The 16,363-nt window shown below is 40.7% G+C and overlaps 1 protein-coding gene across 1 annotated transcript in view; it reads right to left on the bottom strand.

Annotated features, from left to right (window-relative positions):
* LOC310795265 (uncharacterized protein) overlaps positions 1–16,363 on the bottom strand; it is a gene marked incomplete at its 5' end in the record, with an annotated part of 34,186 nt that overhangs the window by 3,320 nt on the left and 14,503 nt on the right.

Genomic DNA, 16,363 nt, shown 5'->3' with positions numbered 1-16,363 from the left:
TATCTATAAACTAGCAGATCTGTGAAAGGGGAGGAACAGGAAGTGAAGAGAATAGAACTGGCTGTGTTTGAGGGAGGGGTTATCAGGCTTTGCTTCATTCCAGAGCCCTGTACTACGAAACTAGTTTAACAGATCCGCGATAAGTCCCTTTGATCTGGTTTGACTGAACAGGATCAAAGCTATCTAGTTAACTGATACTACGACGCTGGTTTTTTACTAGGTAAGTGGACCTGGGATCTGCCTGTGCACGCGCACGTTTTTCGCTCGTGCACAGGCGCGCGTCCACGCGAAAGAGGTGCGGTAGCCAATCACATTATGAACAGCTGAGTTGATCCACGCCCACACCCATTTCCTCGTTCCATGAAAGCGCAGTGCATGATCAGAGTTTTAGCAGATATTTAATGTATCCGCGATTTAATGTCAGAATGAAAATCCGCGTTGGATAGTCTGCTGAAGGGCTGTCTAAAGCAGCAGCTTGTATTCACAACAGTCATTTGATTTACTTCGATCAGCGATTTCTGTCTGATACAGCTGCATACATTGATACAGCAGCAACAAATGTAATCTCAGTCTATACATTTCCACAATCTGTACGCCTATTTAGACCATAGATTTAGAAACGCATGCTCAATGAATAATGATCTCTATCACTCATGTGTGTGGTTGCACTGATCGAATAATTCATATATAAAATAGCCTAGTATAAAGCCTAATAGCCTACTATAAAAGAGAAAACTGCTGAACTGAATTGAGACGATGCGGATTTTCTGGCATGTAGGAGAATATCACCCTCACTCCATTTGAGGGTCCATTCATGATATGCGCCGCGGTGATTAATAGTGATCATATTTCTCCACGCATCGTTGAGCTGTTAAGACATAAAGTGGTAAGTAGGCTTAATTTAATTATGTAGCCTACAGAGCCACAAATGTTTTTCTTGTTATATTCTCAGTTGACTGCAATCTATTTTTCATATGGCGATCTTATATGAACGGTGAGTGACTCCAGAGAGCCGATTATATGGGTCTGTCATGGATTTTGATCTTATCCTCTGAAGCTAACCTGGTCGCGACCAGGTTAGCTTTGCAGCGTCAGTTGCCATGGTGATTGAAAGTTAACTTGCTTTGTAGTACGGCTAAACCAGGTTTAAACTCAAACTTACTCGGATAAGGCATTAAACTAGCTTCGTAGTACAGGCTACAGGAAGAGGAGCGTTAAAGAGGCAGTGTGTGTTTAAATACAAACTTACAATCAATCTCTCTCCCCCCTTATCCCCCTCACTTTAAGTGCAATTTTTTTTTCAAAATAAAGTTCCAAAGCCTTGTGGAAATTAACTATTTAGAATGTCTCTCTCTCTCTCTCTCTCTCTGTCTCTCTCTGTCTCTCTGTCTCTCTCTCTCTCTCTCTCTCTCTCTCTCTCTCTCTCTCACACACACACACACACTTTTGTAAGATATTTTTTACATAGCTGTAATGGTATAATGAGTAAAAAACAAAACAGTCAAGCATTCAGAAATAATATCCTATGCTCCCCGCTCGGGCCGCCCCGCGTCCAGGGACCCCCATCCTGCGTAAGTAGCGTTCCCAGAGTAAAACCTGGCCATTAACACCAGTGGGGATAAGAAGGGGGTGGGATACTTATCCCACCTAACAGAATGAATATAGAAAACAATATCTAGTGATAGATGTAGGCCTGTTCAACACAAGTGTTTTGAATCACACCTGCAGGCCAAACCTGATTGAAATGTGTTGTGCTTTGTGATGTGTTAACCACTCAACTACTGATGTGGAATAATAGGCCACACATGTTTAGACAAGGCAACAGATGGATGGCAGAGAGGCAGATCTCTCCTGCAGCCGCCCTCATAAGGGACAACTTATCACCAATAGGATTTCAGTAATATTATACCAGTTAGTCAAGTAACACAAGTTACAAATTGTTTTTGTTTTTTAAAATCAAAGCACATAAAAAAAAAAATACAATCATTTCCTAATCAATGTATGTTTGCATGCAAATAACCACTAGAGATGACAATAACAAAGGAAAATGAATTTTGGGACGGTTTACACTGATTTCGAGACGGTTTAAATTGTTTTTCGGGATGGTTCCGGGGCAGCAATGTCATTCTGCTACTGCTGTTATTTTAGTGAAAGTAATGCAAAAGTAGTGTAATAAGTAACAAGTTACTCTACACAGACAGTAATATTGTAAAGTAACATTACTTTCAAATGAAAGTAACTAGTCATATGTAGTTATATTACATTTTGAAAGTAACTTGCACAACACTGCAATTAGGATACACAATTTGGTCAGAGATGCAGTTTTATCTCTTACACCTTATCTATACACCTGTTGCCTGTTTTTGTTTTATGCATCAACCTTTGGTATGCTCGCCCACTTTTACCTTTCTTGTACCGACGCAAAAGACTGCACAGGGTTGAACTAAGTCATATTTCTTCTTTTCACATTGTGTAAGAACTTGAGTTTGTCTGCGTGTGCTGTTGGTTTAATCTGCTGGTTGTCGTTTGTTTGTACTACTCTACAAATGATCAGCTTCAGGAGCTTCAAGGCCTGGTTGCCAAATTTGAGTCCACATTTGATCGTCCTCAGTCCAACTTGATTTTCGTCATCTGTTGTCCAGGTTCAGCCAGACCTTCGAATCCGCCCGCTCCACCGAGAAATGGAATGAGTTGGCTATTGAGTTTACCATCATTCTGGGCAGATTTTGTGAATATGTATATTTTGTGAATATTAGCACTTTTCAATTTTTGTTTATTCTTTCAAGTTTTTCCACATCCTTTTGCTGTTGTCAATCAGTGGTGGTGGGTGGTGGTGGTGCTTGTCTTTGTTTTTTTCTTCATGTTTTCTTTTAATCAAATAAATTATTTAAATGGCACAGATTTTCTCTTATTTTGAGGCTGACCATATGGAAAAGCTTGCTGCCGACTTGTTGGACTGTGAGCCTGTGGTGGCTGTTGGGTCAGATTTGAGTGAGTCTGGGTCACCTCATGGGTGTTGTGGGTGGTCCCAGGATTGAGAGCTTTCCGATACGTTTCAGTAATACCCCCCCAAATTATGGTAGCATAGGGGAGAGTGGGGCCGGTGAGTTGTGCCACTTTTTACTTGAGGTGTCTTTAAAGTGAGGGCATGACAGTAATGCCTCCAACTACAATATGTAAATATATTTCAGGATGTTGTGCACCACTGGGAACACTCCCTTTGGATCTTAAATAAACTGTTAAAAAAATATGGCTATTCTTAAAAAAGTGGTCTCTTGGCACAACTTGCCCCCGGTGCGGGGTAAGTTGTGCCTTTGGAGAGAATACGTTGGGGTAAATTGTGCCATTGATTACTGAAGTAAAACAGAACATTTTCATCTCATATACTGTAATGCTATATCAAAGCAAGACAAAATAAAGATAACACTAAAGTCCAGTGTACTATAACAGGGTTAAACAAGGCTAAACGGTAGCAGCAGTTGACCTACATATTTAACATTTTCAGAAATAAAAATTATGTTCAAAATGAACAAAATCAACTATCACAGAGCCAGGCTACACTTGCCAATACTGCAATATTCTTCAACAAGGTCTATTTAAACATTTAAGAACAAAATGAAATAAAATTTCACTAAATCAACTGCAACTGCACTGGCACAACTTAACCCAGGCCTTTTGGCACAAATCACCCCATCCCCACCATTTTAACAAACTTGTATCATATAGCTGGTTTGGAGCTAACATCATGCTAACAGTATAGCCTCATATTGTAGCTTACTAAAACACTAACACATGTGTGAAATGTTTTCAAGCTTGTCTATAATTGTTCAGACACAACAATCAATAAACCTTGATCATAAAAATTTTACTTTGAGAGGCAAAAAACAGTTTTTTGAACTTAAATGTGCTTAGCTCTTGTGCCATCTGCCTCCCTTCTTTGCAGAGTGAGTAAAATGGATGCCTCTTCAAAAATGTGTGGTCACATGACCAATTTCTTCTATGGTTTTCTAGATACAAGGGGTGGCACAACTTCTCCACTGGCACAACTCACCCCACTCTCCCCTAAACTGTTTTTTCTTTTTATATTGTTTGGAATATGATAGATCAGTGGTTCTCAACCTGTGATACACGCCTACATGGGGCTCCCTCCCTCTCATACTTGTATACTATTTATATACTTTACACATTTATATACTTTTATATCAACCCCCATGCACCACCCCACCCTTAGGTGAACCAATGAACCAATGACAGCGCAGAGACTTTTCACAATCACGTCAGTTCCACTTAGCAGCTATCATCACCCAAACTTTGCTGTTGATATGACAGGGAAGACAGAGCTGATTTGAGATGGTGCTGCTGGACTCATGTCTACATCAGTGGTTGCTGGTGAGCTTGGAAACAGGGGAGGTAGCTTCGCCGGCAAAAAACATTTGGGCGTTTTTTTTTTTTCTCTTTTGCAGTTTGAAGACAGATTTAGAGGAATATCTCATTTTAAATTAGCATTAAGTGCCAATATGAATCCTTCATATTGACTAAATAGAAAGTCAATATGGCGATCCCGCCATATTGCGATATGCAATATCTTGTTATATGGTAAATTGCAATATAGATATATTGCAATATGGCGATCCCGCCATATATAACGTTCAAGACGTTGTCTTGAATGTCTTTTTTTCACTCTAATTCCATCCATAAGAAATACAATGACAGAATGTAGGACTATTTTGGTCATGGGTTTCATACACTTTCTGTAATAAAACATCTGAGAGAGGACCACCGCTCAACGCGGCCACGTCTTGGTTAAGGTGCTGGAAAATGTCAGAAATTGCAACAATTTTGTCTCCTCTATTATTAAGTATACGTGTTTGCAGAATGTGCAGCTGCGAGTGGAGACAGTGAGGACAGTGAGGACAGTGAGGAACAGTTTCTTCCCGCAGGCCACGAGACTCCTTAACATACACCAGGGGCGGTTCTAGGCCGTTTTTGGGTGGGCTTTAGCCCACCCAAAAATAGTCTCAGCCCACCCAAAAAAATAGAGGCAAAAAAAACATTCCCCCCGCCCCCCCCCCCCTCCTCTCCAAATCCATGGTGGTCATTGGTAGCAGTTTCTGACTACACTCAATGCGCTGTGTGCGTGTTTCCCCCCCCCCCTATGTTCTTAGGGTGGGCTGAGATACAAATTTAAGGGGGTTCAGCCCACCCGAAAAGTTTCTAGAACCGCGGCTGCGCAGGCGCTCCCTCCTCCATCTATCTGCCTAATCCCACATCACTTCACACAGGTCACACACACAGTACAGCAGCGAAGTGGTCCTCCACAATCCACACAATCGTTCTCCCCACTCATGATCAATGAAACTGAGGTGAGCATTGAGCAGTCAGAGTCGTTAGTAGTTACTTAATTAGCGCATATTGATATGCAAATTAGCGCGTAACGTTGTTTCGTAGGCTAAACAAAAGAACTTGTCGCTGTGCCTGCCAGACAAACAGGTGGACTGGAGGAAGGTAGGTAGGCTACCATGGCACCAGCCAGCCATGTCATGCTAGCTCGCAGTAAGCGGGTGTAAATGGATGTGATGTTTTTTGAGAAACATATGGCATAAGTGACAAACATTTTCAAACGGGTCCCTTGTTATCTGAATAAAATTAAGCCCTTCAGAATCGCAAGTGGCTGCTTTACACAGCCTGTCTGATGTGATGATGACGATATAGCGTAACATGCGTGCATGGCATCACTTATGTCTTGCTGTGATGTTAGTTCAGTATCTCAATAAAAGTTCTTACAGGCTTGTTATCAGTGTTGCCAGATGGCAAATGTTGAATTATCGTACCAGAGGGTCAAAATTATCGTTTTTGGAGTGAAATTATCGTACGCCCCCTCCCCAGCGTGGCGCGCCTTTGGCGCGCCTATGTCGGGGGGGCTGCGGCTGATCACAGGCTACTTTTTGGACTTGGCATGATTTTTCAACACTGTGATCTCAGCCTGCGTTGCAACAACAACAAAACACCCTGCACGTATTGGCTGCAAATATGTTGTTTGAAGAGATGATTGTATAAACAGATAGAGTGATAGACGTAGGATTCGTCTAAGTGTCACAAAATGATGAAATTATCGTACATTTGGGGGATTTGGGATTATTGATCGTACATCGTACAGAGGTCGAAATTATCGTACAAATACGATAATTATCGTACGTCTGGCCACGCTGCTTGTTATTTCCCTCTAAGGGAGTGCAAGGCAGATATTTAAACAGCCTTGTTTGTGTACAGTACCAGTGGCATGGTAGTAATAAAAAGGGATTAAGGACCAGGACCCCTGGTGGTCAGTAAGATGGGCTGGTTGAGCCAATGTTAAAATTATCTTTATTTATTATTTATTTTTGCTTTAAAACTATTTTTTAATTTTCTGCTTAAAGTTCATGAAAAAAAGTGGCATTCTTGTTTTTTCCCACAATAATTTCATAATTCCATTTGTAATGCCACCGTTGTAGTGCTGTTGTTCAAAATTAAAGTACATTTTCTCAGATTTATTGGTGTCTTTCTAGTCACACAATTTAATAGTCAGTGTTTCCCATACACTGATTTATTTGTGGTGGTAACACCCTACATAGATTTTGACCCCCACAAATACTGCCACATATTAATTTCAACTAGTTGACTGCAAACTCCTGCTTTAGTGCTTACAGTATATTATTATCTTGTCGGAATATTATTCCAGCCAATAAGTTAGGAAGTTCCCTTTTGATTTAATTTTACTTTTGTTTTGCCTACAAAGCAAAATGTTACTTTACTTGAAACTCCCCTGAAGTGATTTTGGTATTATTTATGCAAGCATAATTCTATCATAGTAACCTGTATGCAGAATATATATAGTATAGGGAAACAATTATTTTTTCATTGCTGTAAAACCACAGAATGGTAAAGAAGATATTGATGTGTGTAGTTCTTCATAGATCTAGTTTCTTCATTTTGATCTCAAAGTGCGCCAGTTTGATCCATTTTTACTTGAAACTGTACACCCAAAGCTCTGATGCTAAAACCGCCCCTGACATACACAAATACTGTAGCCGCACTGTACCGTACTGTAGCTGCTACCATTACATATGTCTAACGTTTAATTGTATGTTTAATAAGGAATATGCTATTTGCACCTGTATGTCAAATACGCCGAATTTAAAATGCCGAGTTTAATTGTATGTTTAATAAGGAATATGTTATTTGCACCTGTATGTCAAATACGCCGAATTTAAAATGTTTAAGCACATCTAAAGTATGCACACGACATGTGCACCTATGTGCAGTGAATATGCCACTGTCTCTGACTTGTCTTATCACTATACTGCCTTATTGCTTGTTGTGTCTCTTGTTGTTTTTGCACTCATATGCCCTGTTATATTTGTACTATGTTGTAAACGGAGTCCACAGCACAAGAATTTCACACGTGATACTTGTACCATGGAGTGACAATAAAAAATCTTGAAATCTTGAATCTTGACTTCCTGTCCTGGGTTAGGCTGCAGAATGCAGGATTCCTGTGCTGCACAGGCTTCCTGTGCAGCTGCAAGTGGAAACTTCCTGTCCTCGGCCCGTTTCAAAGAAAGTGAAGAGATAGGCGTACGGTTTACAAGAAGCGATGCATGGTTTAACCACAAAGGTACTTTAGTTGTACGCCTGTGACGCATGATATGCCTCTTGAGGTTTGACTATACGTGAACCAATGGAAAGATACCCTGAAGCAGGAAATCCTCGATTGTTATAAACAGCCATTGGGGCATTGGAAATTAGTCTAGCTCAAGAACGTCTGTCAGCTAACTGGGTCAGTCTGAGAGACGGGATTTGGGTGCGGCTCGTTTTCAATGGAGAATTTCTTACTCCATCTGTAATTCTAATTTTTGTAGCTTATTGCTTTCATTTATTTTTGTACTTCAGCAAGTTTTATAATAAATTATTTTTATATTACAACTTCAATCATCCTAGCCAAATTATTGTGACGGCCCATCTTGTTCCTGGGTTTCCGGGGAATCAGAACACGATAAAAAACAAATGCAGAATCCACAATGAAAGAAGGGCTTTCTGCACACTCAAATTTGCACTAAAATTCACATTTATTGTGAGCTTTCGATCAGCAAGACCTTCATCAGAGCAATAATAATTGTAATTGTTAATAAAACATCTAAAAGCAAAAATCTTATCAGATGGGGACCCTGGGACAAAGTCTTACCAAATGGGGGTCCGTGGTCTAATTTGTGTCATTTTAGGGGACCTTGATGTGAAAAAGTTTGAGAACCACTGACCTATAGGTGATGCCTGATATTGAAAGACCAAACACACCGTCTCCCCCTGTAATCATTGATCGATGTCTCTGCATAGAGTATCAGCAGATCTATCCACCTAGCAGTATATTATCTTTGATTTATCATCATTAGCCCAACATGCAAATGACACGTGACAATGTAAGATAGAAACCTATAACTATATTTTTAAACTGTGATTGCGATCATTATCGACCAGAATATGAGATATGAAGTTGAGGCCATATTGCTTCCTCCTACAACCAGACTTCATTTAAATTGTGACATTAATTATATATAAATTATATTGCTTTAAATAATAATAAAGATAATGTGATACTTTAATGATCCCTGCAGGGAAATTGTCTTTTGACATGAACACCTCCCGGGAGGTCACAGTGCAGGGCCCACTTCAGAACAACGTCCCCCGATTCTGAAACTAGTTCAAGGACACTTCAAAAGGACAGTTGAAGTCAGTTGAAGGTTGGTGTCTTTAACCACCAGGCCAGCAGCTCGTGGTCCTGTGGTTGTAGTTCTGTATGTGCTGGTTTCCTGCTGTGTCAGGGCAGAACAAAGAGATTAAATATGTATATGACAGGTCCCCAGACGACCAGAGTGCTATATTATCACTTAATGAGTAAGAATGAGACACTATCTTTCTCATGTAGGTCTTAGGCTCTAAAAGGTTTAAGATCTCCTGATGTGTTTGATAGTACAGGCCTGAATGCAATCCACTCCTTACAATGAAAAGTACAAGTCATAACATACACAAAAAATGAATGCAAAAATGAATGCAAACAGCGATTTTCTAAAAAATATAAAATTTTATTTGGTTATAAAATTTCTATTTAAGTAAGCATGATAAATAAGAAGAATTCAGAGTCTGTGATGTGTGTGTGCAGAACAGGTGGAACGGTGCTGTCAAACAGGTGTGGGAAGCTTGTAGGCTGGCAGGACGGGGAAAGTATGTTGGAGATGTGCAGGCGCTCAATCAGAACATCGCTTGTTACGTAATGAGGTGGTTGGAGGCTGACGGGGGGGGGGGCTGTCTTGCTTCGCAGGAAAGAAAAAATGTCTGAGAGGAAAGAAGAGAAAAGAAAACAAAAAACTTGTTTGACAGGAAAGAAACCCACACATAAAACCCACACAGAAACACACACACACACACACACACACACACACACACACACACACACACACACACACACACACACACACACACACACACACACACACACACACACACACACACACACACACTCCCTACTCTGCTTGGCATCACTCATTCTCAGTAGCTTAGATTGTGCATGAGGCCGGGCCTGACCTTAATTAGGAATAACATCACTGTTGTTCGGGGACTTTCACATCTACCTTGTTTGGTCTGGACTTTCCATTTTGATTAAAAAAAAAAAAAAATCCAATCCAACCTGTCCCCGGGCCACAGTCCGGACCAAACAGCTGAACCTTGGTCCGATGAAGAGGTGGTCTACGTCCGGATCAAACTGGACCATGGTTCGGTTTGTTTGTAGCGTGAAAATATTTTTTGGATGGTTCGGATTTTCTGACCAATTACAGGAGGATCCAGCAGGCTACAGTATAGAGGAAAAAGGAGCCACGGTACAAGAAGTTTTTAATTGAAATGATTTGGTCGGAAAGAAAAATCAGACGATGCTATAAAGTCACCTGGGGATAAATCATATAAATGATAACACTTTCAAGGTATTTTCAGAGTATGAGTACTTCAACACCCGGGTGTAACTTTTTTATTACACTGCAAAAGCATGTGAAACATCAAATTGCCTCCTGGTCTCTGCATAGCAACTAAGCAAAAAAACAAATAGAGACGTGAATAAATAAAAATGCTATTCCAATTGGTAAAATTGCCCTGGAAATGATCAAAAATCCCCCCGAAACATTTTAAAGGTGCATTCAGCAATGTTTTAATGAGACGTATCTTTAATGAGATACGTCCGCCCTGCCTGCAGGACTACAGGAGAGAGATAGAGGACAGGAGATACGTCCGCCCTGCCTGCAGGACTACAGGAGAGAGATAGAGGACAGCGGGGTTTGGGGGTTCAAAGTCACTGACCAAACTCTATTTCAGTGATTGCTGTCAGAATATAGAGCCATTTAACACTTATTTTAACACAAAAACATAGCTGAATGCAGCTTTAATTTTCTACTCTGTCACTGTGATGTTTCCTATAACTTGTTGTCATAGCAATATCGGCCAACAAGTTTAGTTTCTGTGGTTTTAGCCTCTTCTCATGCCTGATAGAGAATATGTTGTTGTTCTTCATGGCTGTCACGGACGCTTGCTCTGTCACATTCCAGAAGCAGTGCACCTTATGGTCTAACAACGTTCAGTTCTTTGCTGTGGCAGCCAGCTGGCAGCTGAAAGGGTTTCAGGTGGGAGTATCACCTGAAGATTACCACCACTGTTACGTTTCCGTGTTGACTTTGTTTAATCTGCCAAGGACCTGTCATGGCCCAGATGCATATTAAAGATTACTGCATCTGTGTCACTTTTTATGGGCTTACGTGAGAACAGACAAAAAGGCTTCTTCCTCCCTTTGACATTATTAATGATACAAAGTGGGTTGATTACCGATAAACCCATCCTTTAATACTTACAATAAGAATTTAGCTCTTTAAAATACATTTGTGGCCACCATTCCCAGAAAGTGAACATGTAGAAAACTAGTAGAAGTTTGTAACATATAAGCATGATAAATAAGAAGAATTCAGAGTCTGTGATGTGTGCGTGCAGAACAGGTGGAACGGCGCTGTCAAACAGGTGTGGGAAGCTTGTAGGCTGGCAGGACGGGGAAAGTATGTTGGAGATGTGCAGGCGCTCAATCAGAACATCGCTCTGGAGCTGTAATGGTCACTGCTGGCGTTGAGACCATGGCCACGTTCTCGTTGCCACAGTGGAAGTTGAAAATTGTCAGGTCCTCCCTGTCATGGAATGTCATACCAGGAATAATTTATTAGATCACTGATGACATCACAATTGCTCGAGTGACATCACTGATGACATCAGCTCGAGTGACATCATTGTTGTTGTTTTTTACCTTTATTTATACAGGGGGGGAGTCTCACTGAGAGCTGTCTTTTTCAGGAGCGCCCTGTTCACATTCACACACACATTCACACCTGGAAGCTGACCAGTACAACCACAGTCTGATCTGCTGGCCACTGAGCAGCTCCACTGACCAGTACAACCACAGTCTGGTCTCCTGGCCACTGAGCAGCTCCACTGACCAGTACAACCACAGTCTGATCTGCAGGTCACAAAGCCAGTGTTGGGCAGTAGTGAACTACATGCAATGTAATGACACATTTTGCAGTAGCTTGCTGGTCAATTTGAACTATATTCATATTGTAACAGAGCAGAGGTGAGTCTTGAACCTGGGGCTCCCCGTCCTCAGACAGGCCGCTGCTGACCAGTCAGACAAAAGGGACAATCATCGTGCAAGGGCCATCCCAGGGTCGTTACACTTTTACATAGTGTTAGGATGATGTCATCATTCCTACTATGATGTCATAGATCACTGATGATGTCGCAGACGGTGATGATGTCATGATTCACAAGTGTCTTAAATCATGTCTCTGATGGCCTTACTGATGATGTCACTACGCAGTGTGATGTCATAGTCGGGACCTATAAGGGTGTGCTCTGCAGGTCCTCTGTAGTTGTTCATAGACTAACCTCACGGCAACCTTCTGCAACAGTTCCCATCTTCGAACCTTGCAGACTCAGCTTTCAAGTGCTACAGCGTTCCTAGTTATCGAGACTTCAGTTACCAAGTGTGTCTTGGACATTAAGTATCCGCACCTAAATCCACATGTCTCACAGCAACCTTAACACATAGTGATTCAGTGAATTCATTGACTTGTAATTATTGTGTGTAGTTAACTACTGAAACAATGTTGGCACCTTATGGTGGGGGTGCAGTGAGCCATATAGTATTGATAATTCTACTAGGTGTAGAGGTGTCACACCATCTCACATGTTGTTTATTCATGACTCAGTCACCAAACAACCAACACAAACACACCAGCATTCACTTCCTCATACAGCTAACGTGAAAAAGCCTATTAGCCATGCACAACTCCTTAGCTCCTTAAAGGAGCCCTGTTTCTACACCGAGGGCAAAGCTTTCTACTTCTGCATTGACGTCAATGCAGCAGTTGCAAAAACTGCAATTCCACGAATGGGCAATTGAGGGTGGCTGCAAGAGCGAGTCAATCCCCATAGACCCCCCATGTTAAAATGCCTGTCTTTACATCGTAAATAAACATGTTTACAGCCTGGTTCAAAACAATGTGTAGGTCTATAGTTAATTTCAAATTCTAATTATGTGCATGTGCGGTTTTGTCAACTAGTGCTGTCTCCTAATAGCAAGCTTTGCTGGTGAAGTAGCTCACAAGCTTGTTAGCTCGCGAGCCAACGACTTTCTTCTTCTCCTTTGATAAAGACAACCACATTGCGTGGTATACCGGCGAAAATGTAGGATACATTCGCTGTTCACTAGAAATCGCTGTGCATTGTGGGTATTTTATAGTGGACTAAATAGTGAATCAAATTAACAGTTGAGAATTAGGACACTATTAAAAAAGAAAAGTGGCAACACTCTAAATAGTCCACTATTCATAGGGAGCGATTCCGAACAGGGCTCCTGTCTCAGGTGAGCTGCGTATGAACAAAGATGACAGTGGCCAAAGTGCCCAACTAGAGCTTTCAAAACAGTAGTCAACGAACCAATGGGTGACCTCACACACACTCCGTCTCTTTGGTCTACACACAGTCCACAGCACATCAGTCAAATACTGCATCCTCCACACTGTGCCTTGGATACTTTCTACCTTAATTAGGATATTGTGTACATTACTTTTTACTGAGGCCTATTGTGAGAATCTGTTTAGAATGTAGGTAACACTTTACAATAACGTACACAAATACTATAGTAGTTACTAGTAAACTAACCATTAACTAATAGCCAGTTAATGAGTAGCTAATAAAAAATTTGGCATTAGTCAATCACTAGTTAATCATAGTTAATGAGTAGGTAGTCATTAGTTAATGATTAGTATCTAATTTCCTGAGTAGAGTAGTTAATCATTACCTAATGATTACTAAAGGTCAGCTCGTGAATAGAGTAGTTAATCATTACTTAATGATTCCAAAATGTCAGTGCGTGAATGTATTAGTTAATCATTAGTTAATCTTTTTGTGTACCCTATTGTAAAGTGGTGCATCATACTCAGTAGTTTATGAATACTGAATCATTACCTGTCCATTAGTTACTTTTTTCGCACCCTAATATAAATAAATAATTTCAATTAAAAACTTCTCCTATTACCGTGGCTCCTTTTTCCTCTATACTGTAGCCTGCTGGATCCTCCTGTAATTGGTCAGAAAATCCAAACCATCCAAAAATCCTTATCAAATAAACACTCCTTCCAGGTGAGATTTGAACCCTGAACCCCAAGATTGTTAAATTGTAAGTCTGGTTCTCTACCATCTGAGCTAACCAGCCTGTTGCTTGTTAAAGCCATACTATCGAATGTAGAGCCTGAGACCAAGTATTATAGTTTAAAGGTATATTCCACCCAAATACTACTTTCTGTCCAAGTACTTACAAGTACTTAGACATAAGTAGTATTTGGCTGAAACATACCTAAGTACTTGGACATCAAGTAGTATTTGGATGGAATATACCTTTAAAACTATAAGTATTTGGAGAGAAGGTAGTACCGTATTTGGGTGGAATATATCTTAAAAACTATAAGTACTTGAACAGAAAGTAGTATGTGGATAGGACATAATACTTAGTCTCTGACTCTACAGACCTATCGTATGGCTCTACCAAATAACAGGCTGGTTAGCTCAGATGGTAGAGAACCAGACTTACAATTTAACGATCGAATCTCACCTGGAGGGAGTGTTTATTTGATAAAGATATCTTTCACTTTATATTAGGGTGCGAAAAGAGTAACTAATGGACAGGTAATGATTCAGTATTCATAAACTACTGAGTATGATGCACCACTTTACAATAGGGTACACAAAAAGATTAACTAATGATTAACTAATGATTAACTAATACATTCACGCACTGACATTTTGGAATCATTAAGTAATGATTAACTACTCTATTCACGAGCTGACATTTAGTAATCATTAGGTAATGATTAACTTCTCTACTCAGGAAATTAGATACTAATCATTAACTAATGACTACCTACTCATTAACTATGATTAACTAGTGATTGACTAATGCCAAATCTTTCATTAGCTACTCATTAACTGGCTATTAGTTAATGGTTAGTTTACTAGTAACTACTATAGTATTTGTGTACGTTATTGTAAAGTGTTACCAGAATGGGTAATTGGGAGTAAGCATACCATTGTACTTGCACGTTACACATGGCAATACATGATTATAGCTATTTCTTAACAAGTATTCATAGAAGTTGCCGCATATGCTACTCAGGGCCTAAAATTCATTTAGCAAATTGTAACACAGGTGAATTGATCATTCTGCCATATACACACGTCACGCATCTATCCATAGTCCTGTATAATGATTGGACAAGCAAAACTGTCAAATCAAACACCTGAGCCAATCGGCTGCAGGCTCTTCAGCCTTGCACCCGCCCCCTTTTCTTGGTCTGGGAGGAGGAAATAACTGCCTCCCTCTCTCACTCCATGGCACCACTCACACCTGCTGAGAGCAGGCCACACACCTTGCTGAGAGCAGGCCACACACCTTGATGCAAGCAGGCCACAAACCTTGATGCATGTTCACCTTGACTGACATCGGACATTTGGAACCTGAATATTGGAAACTGGATGCAACACTGCTTTTTACACCACATGGTGGATCCTCATTACAGAAAGCATGGAAGTCTTCTTCTGCCATCATTGCTAAAACCATCAATGCAAACAGTGATAAATGCTAAGCTACATGCCAGGGGGTTCCTCTGTACATAACCCCCCACTAAAAACATGCAGAAGATCGTCATCCGACCAGTGACGACAACATCTGAAGTTGGTCCAATGATGGTCCAATGAAGGTCCCCGGGCGCTGGAAAGAAAAAGCGACCACTGCTCCTGGCCTGCCCCCTGGAGGAAAGGACAAGCCTGGATGGGTCAAATGCAGAGGACATATTTCACCGGCCACCGTCAGCATGAGTGTGTGCTGTGGCCGCATGCATGTGTTGTAGTGTGTTCGTGTGACAATAAAGACGGGCTGCCGTCTGAAATCGTGTTTAATCGTGTTTAAAAGATAGATGCTAAGCTACCATGCCAACTACAGACTTCACTATACATGCAAATTGTAATCAAGCCATCACCCAACAGTGTCTGATCTGATGAACTGATGTCCAGGAAAGCCTTCTGCGAACCCTGGTCAGGCTTCATAGCTGGAGCTAATGGATGGCTAAACCAGAAGAATCTTGAAGAACTCTGGGCAGGCTTCAAGCCTGACTCACTCCTACCATAGGCCCCATTCCCGTTGGGTGGTAGAACTGTAGGCTTAGACTAGTCTCTAATCAATTTTTCTCTCCCCTTCTCCCTCATTGCACTACAAAGGTCATGAGTTGTGCAATAATTGTCATAACCATTGTCAACTTAAAGCACTTTAATCACAATAGTCACTTTACAGTGTGAACTGAATTGAAGGCTTTATGGTATTGTGCAATTACATAGTATTTATGATGGGGAAGAAGATGGTGATGAAATGAACAGAAATGTGATTATGACTTAATGAATTGATTTGAACATTGATGGGCTGAACTGAAATCACCACTACTAGTGCTACTTTACAGAAGGTGTAAACCCACCCTTTTGTTATTTAAAATGCCTCTTTATATTTACTTTATTTGTTAATTTTCTTGATTTAATTCAAGTGTTTTTTGTTATGCATTTTCATTTTGATTATCTAATACAAACCGGTTCTTGCAGTTCTGTGTCGGTGTGTTCATTACTCTTCCACCAGCTCCATAGTCAAACCTGGAACTAGCCCATACTCTACTGTATACTTGATTATATATCCATCTCCTAT

Source organism: Poromitra crassiceps (genome assembly GCF_964638095.1).
Source record: "Poromitra crassiceps genome assembly, chromosome: 21".
Classification (NCBI taxonomy): Eukaryota; Metazoa; Chordata; class Actinopteri; order Beryciformes; family Melamphaidae; genus Poromitra; species Poromitra crassiceps.
This window is presented reverse-complemented; position numbering and strand designations above follow the sequence as displayed.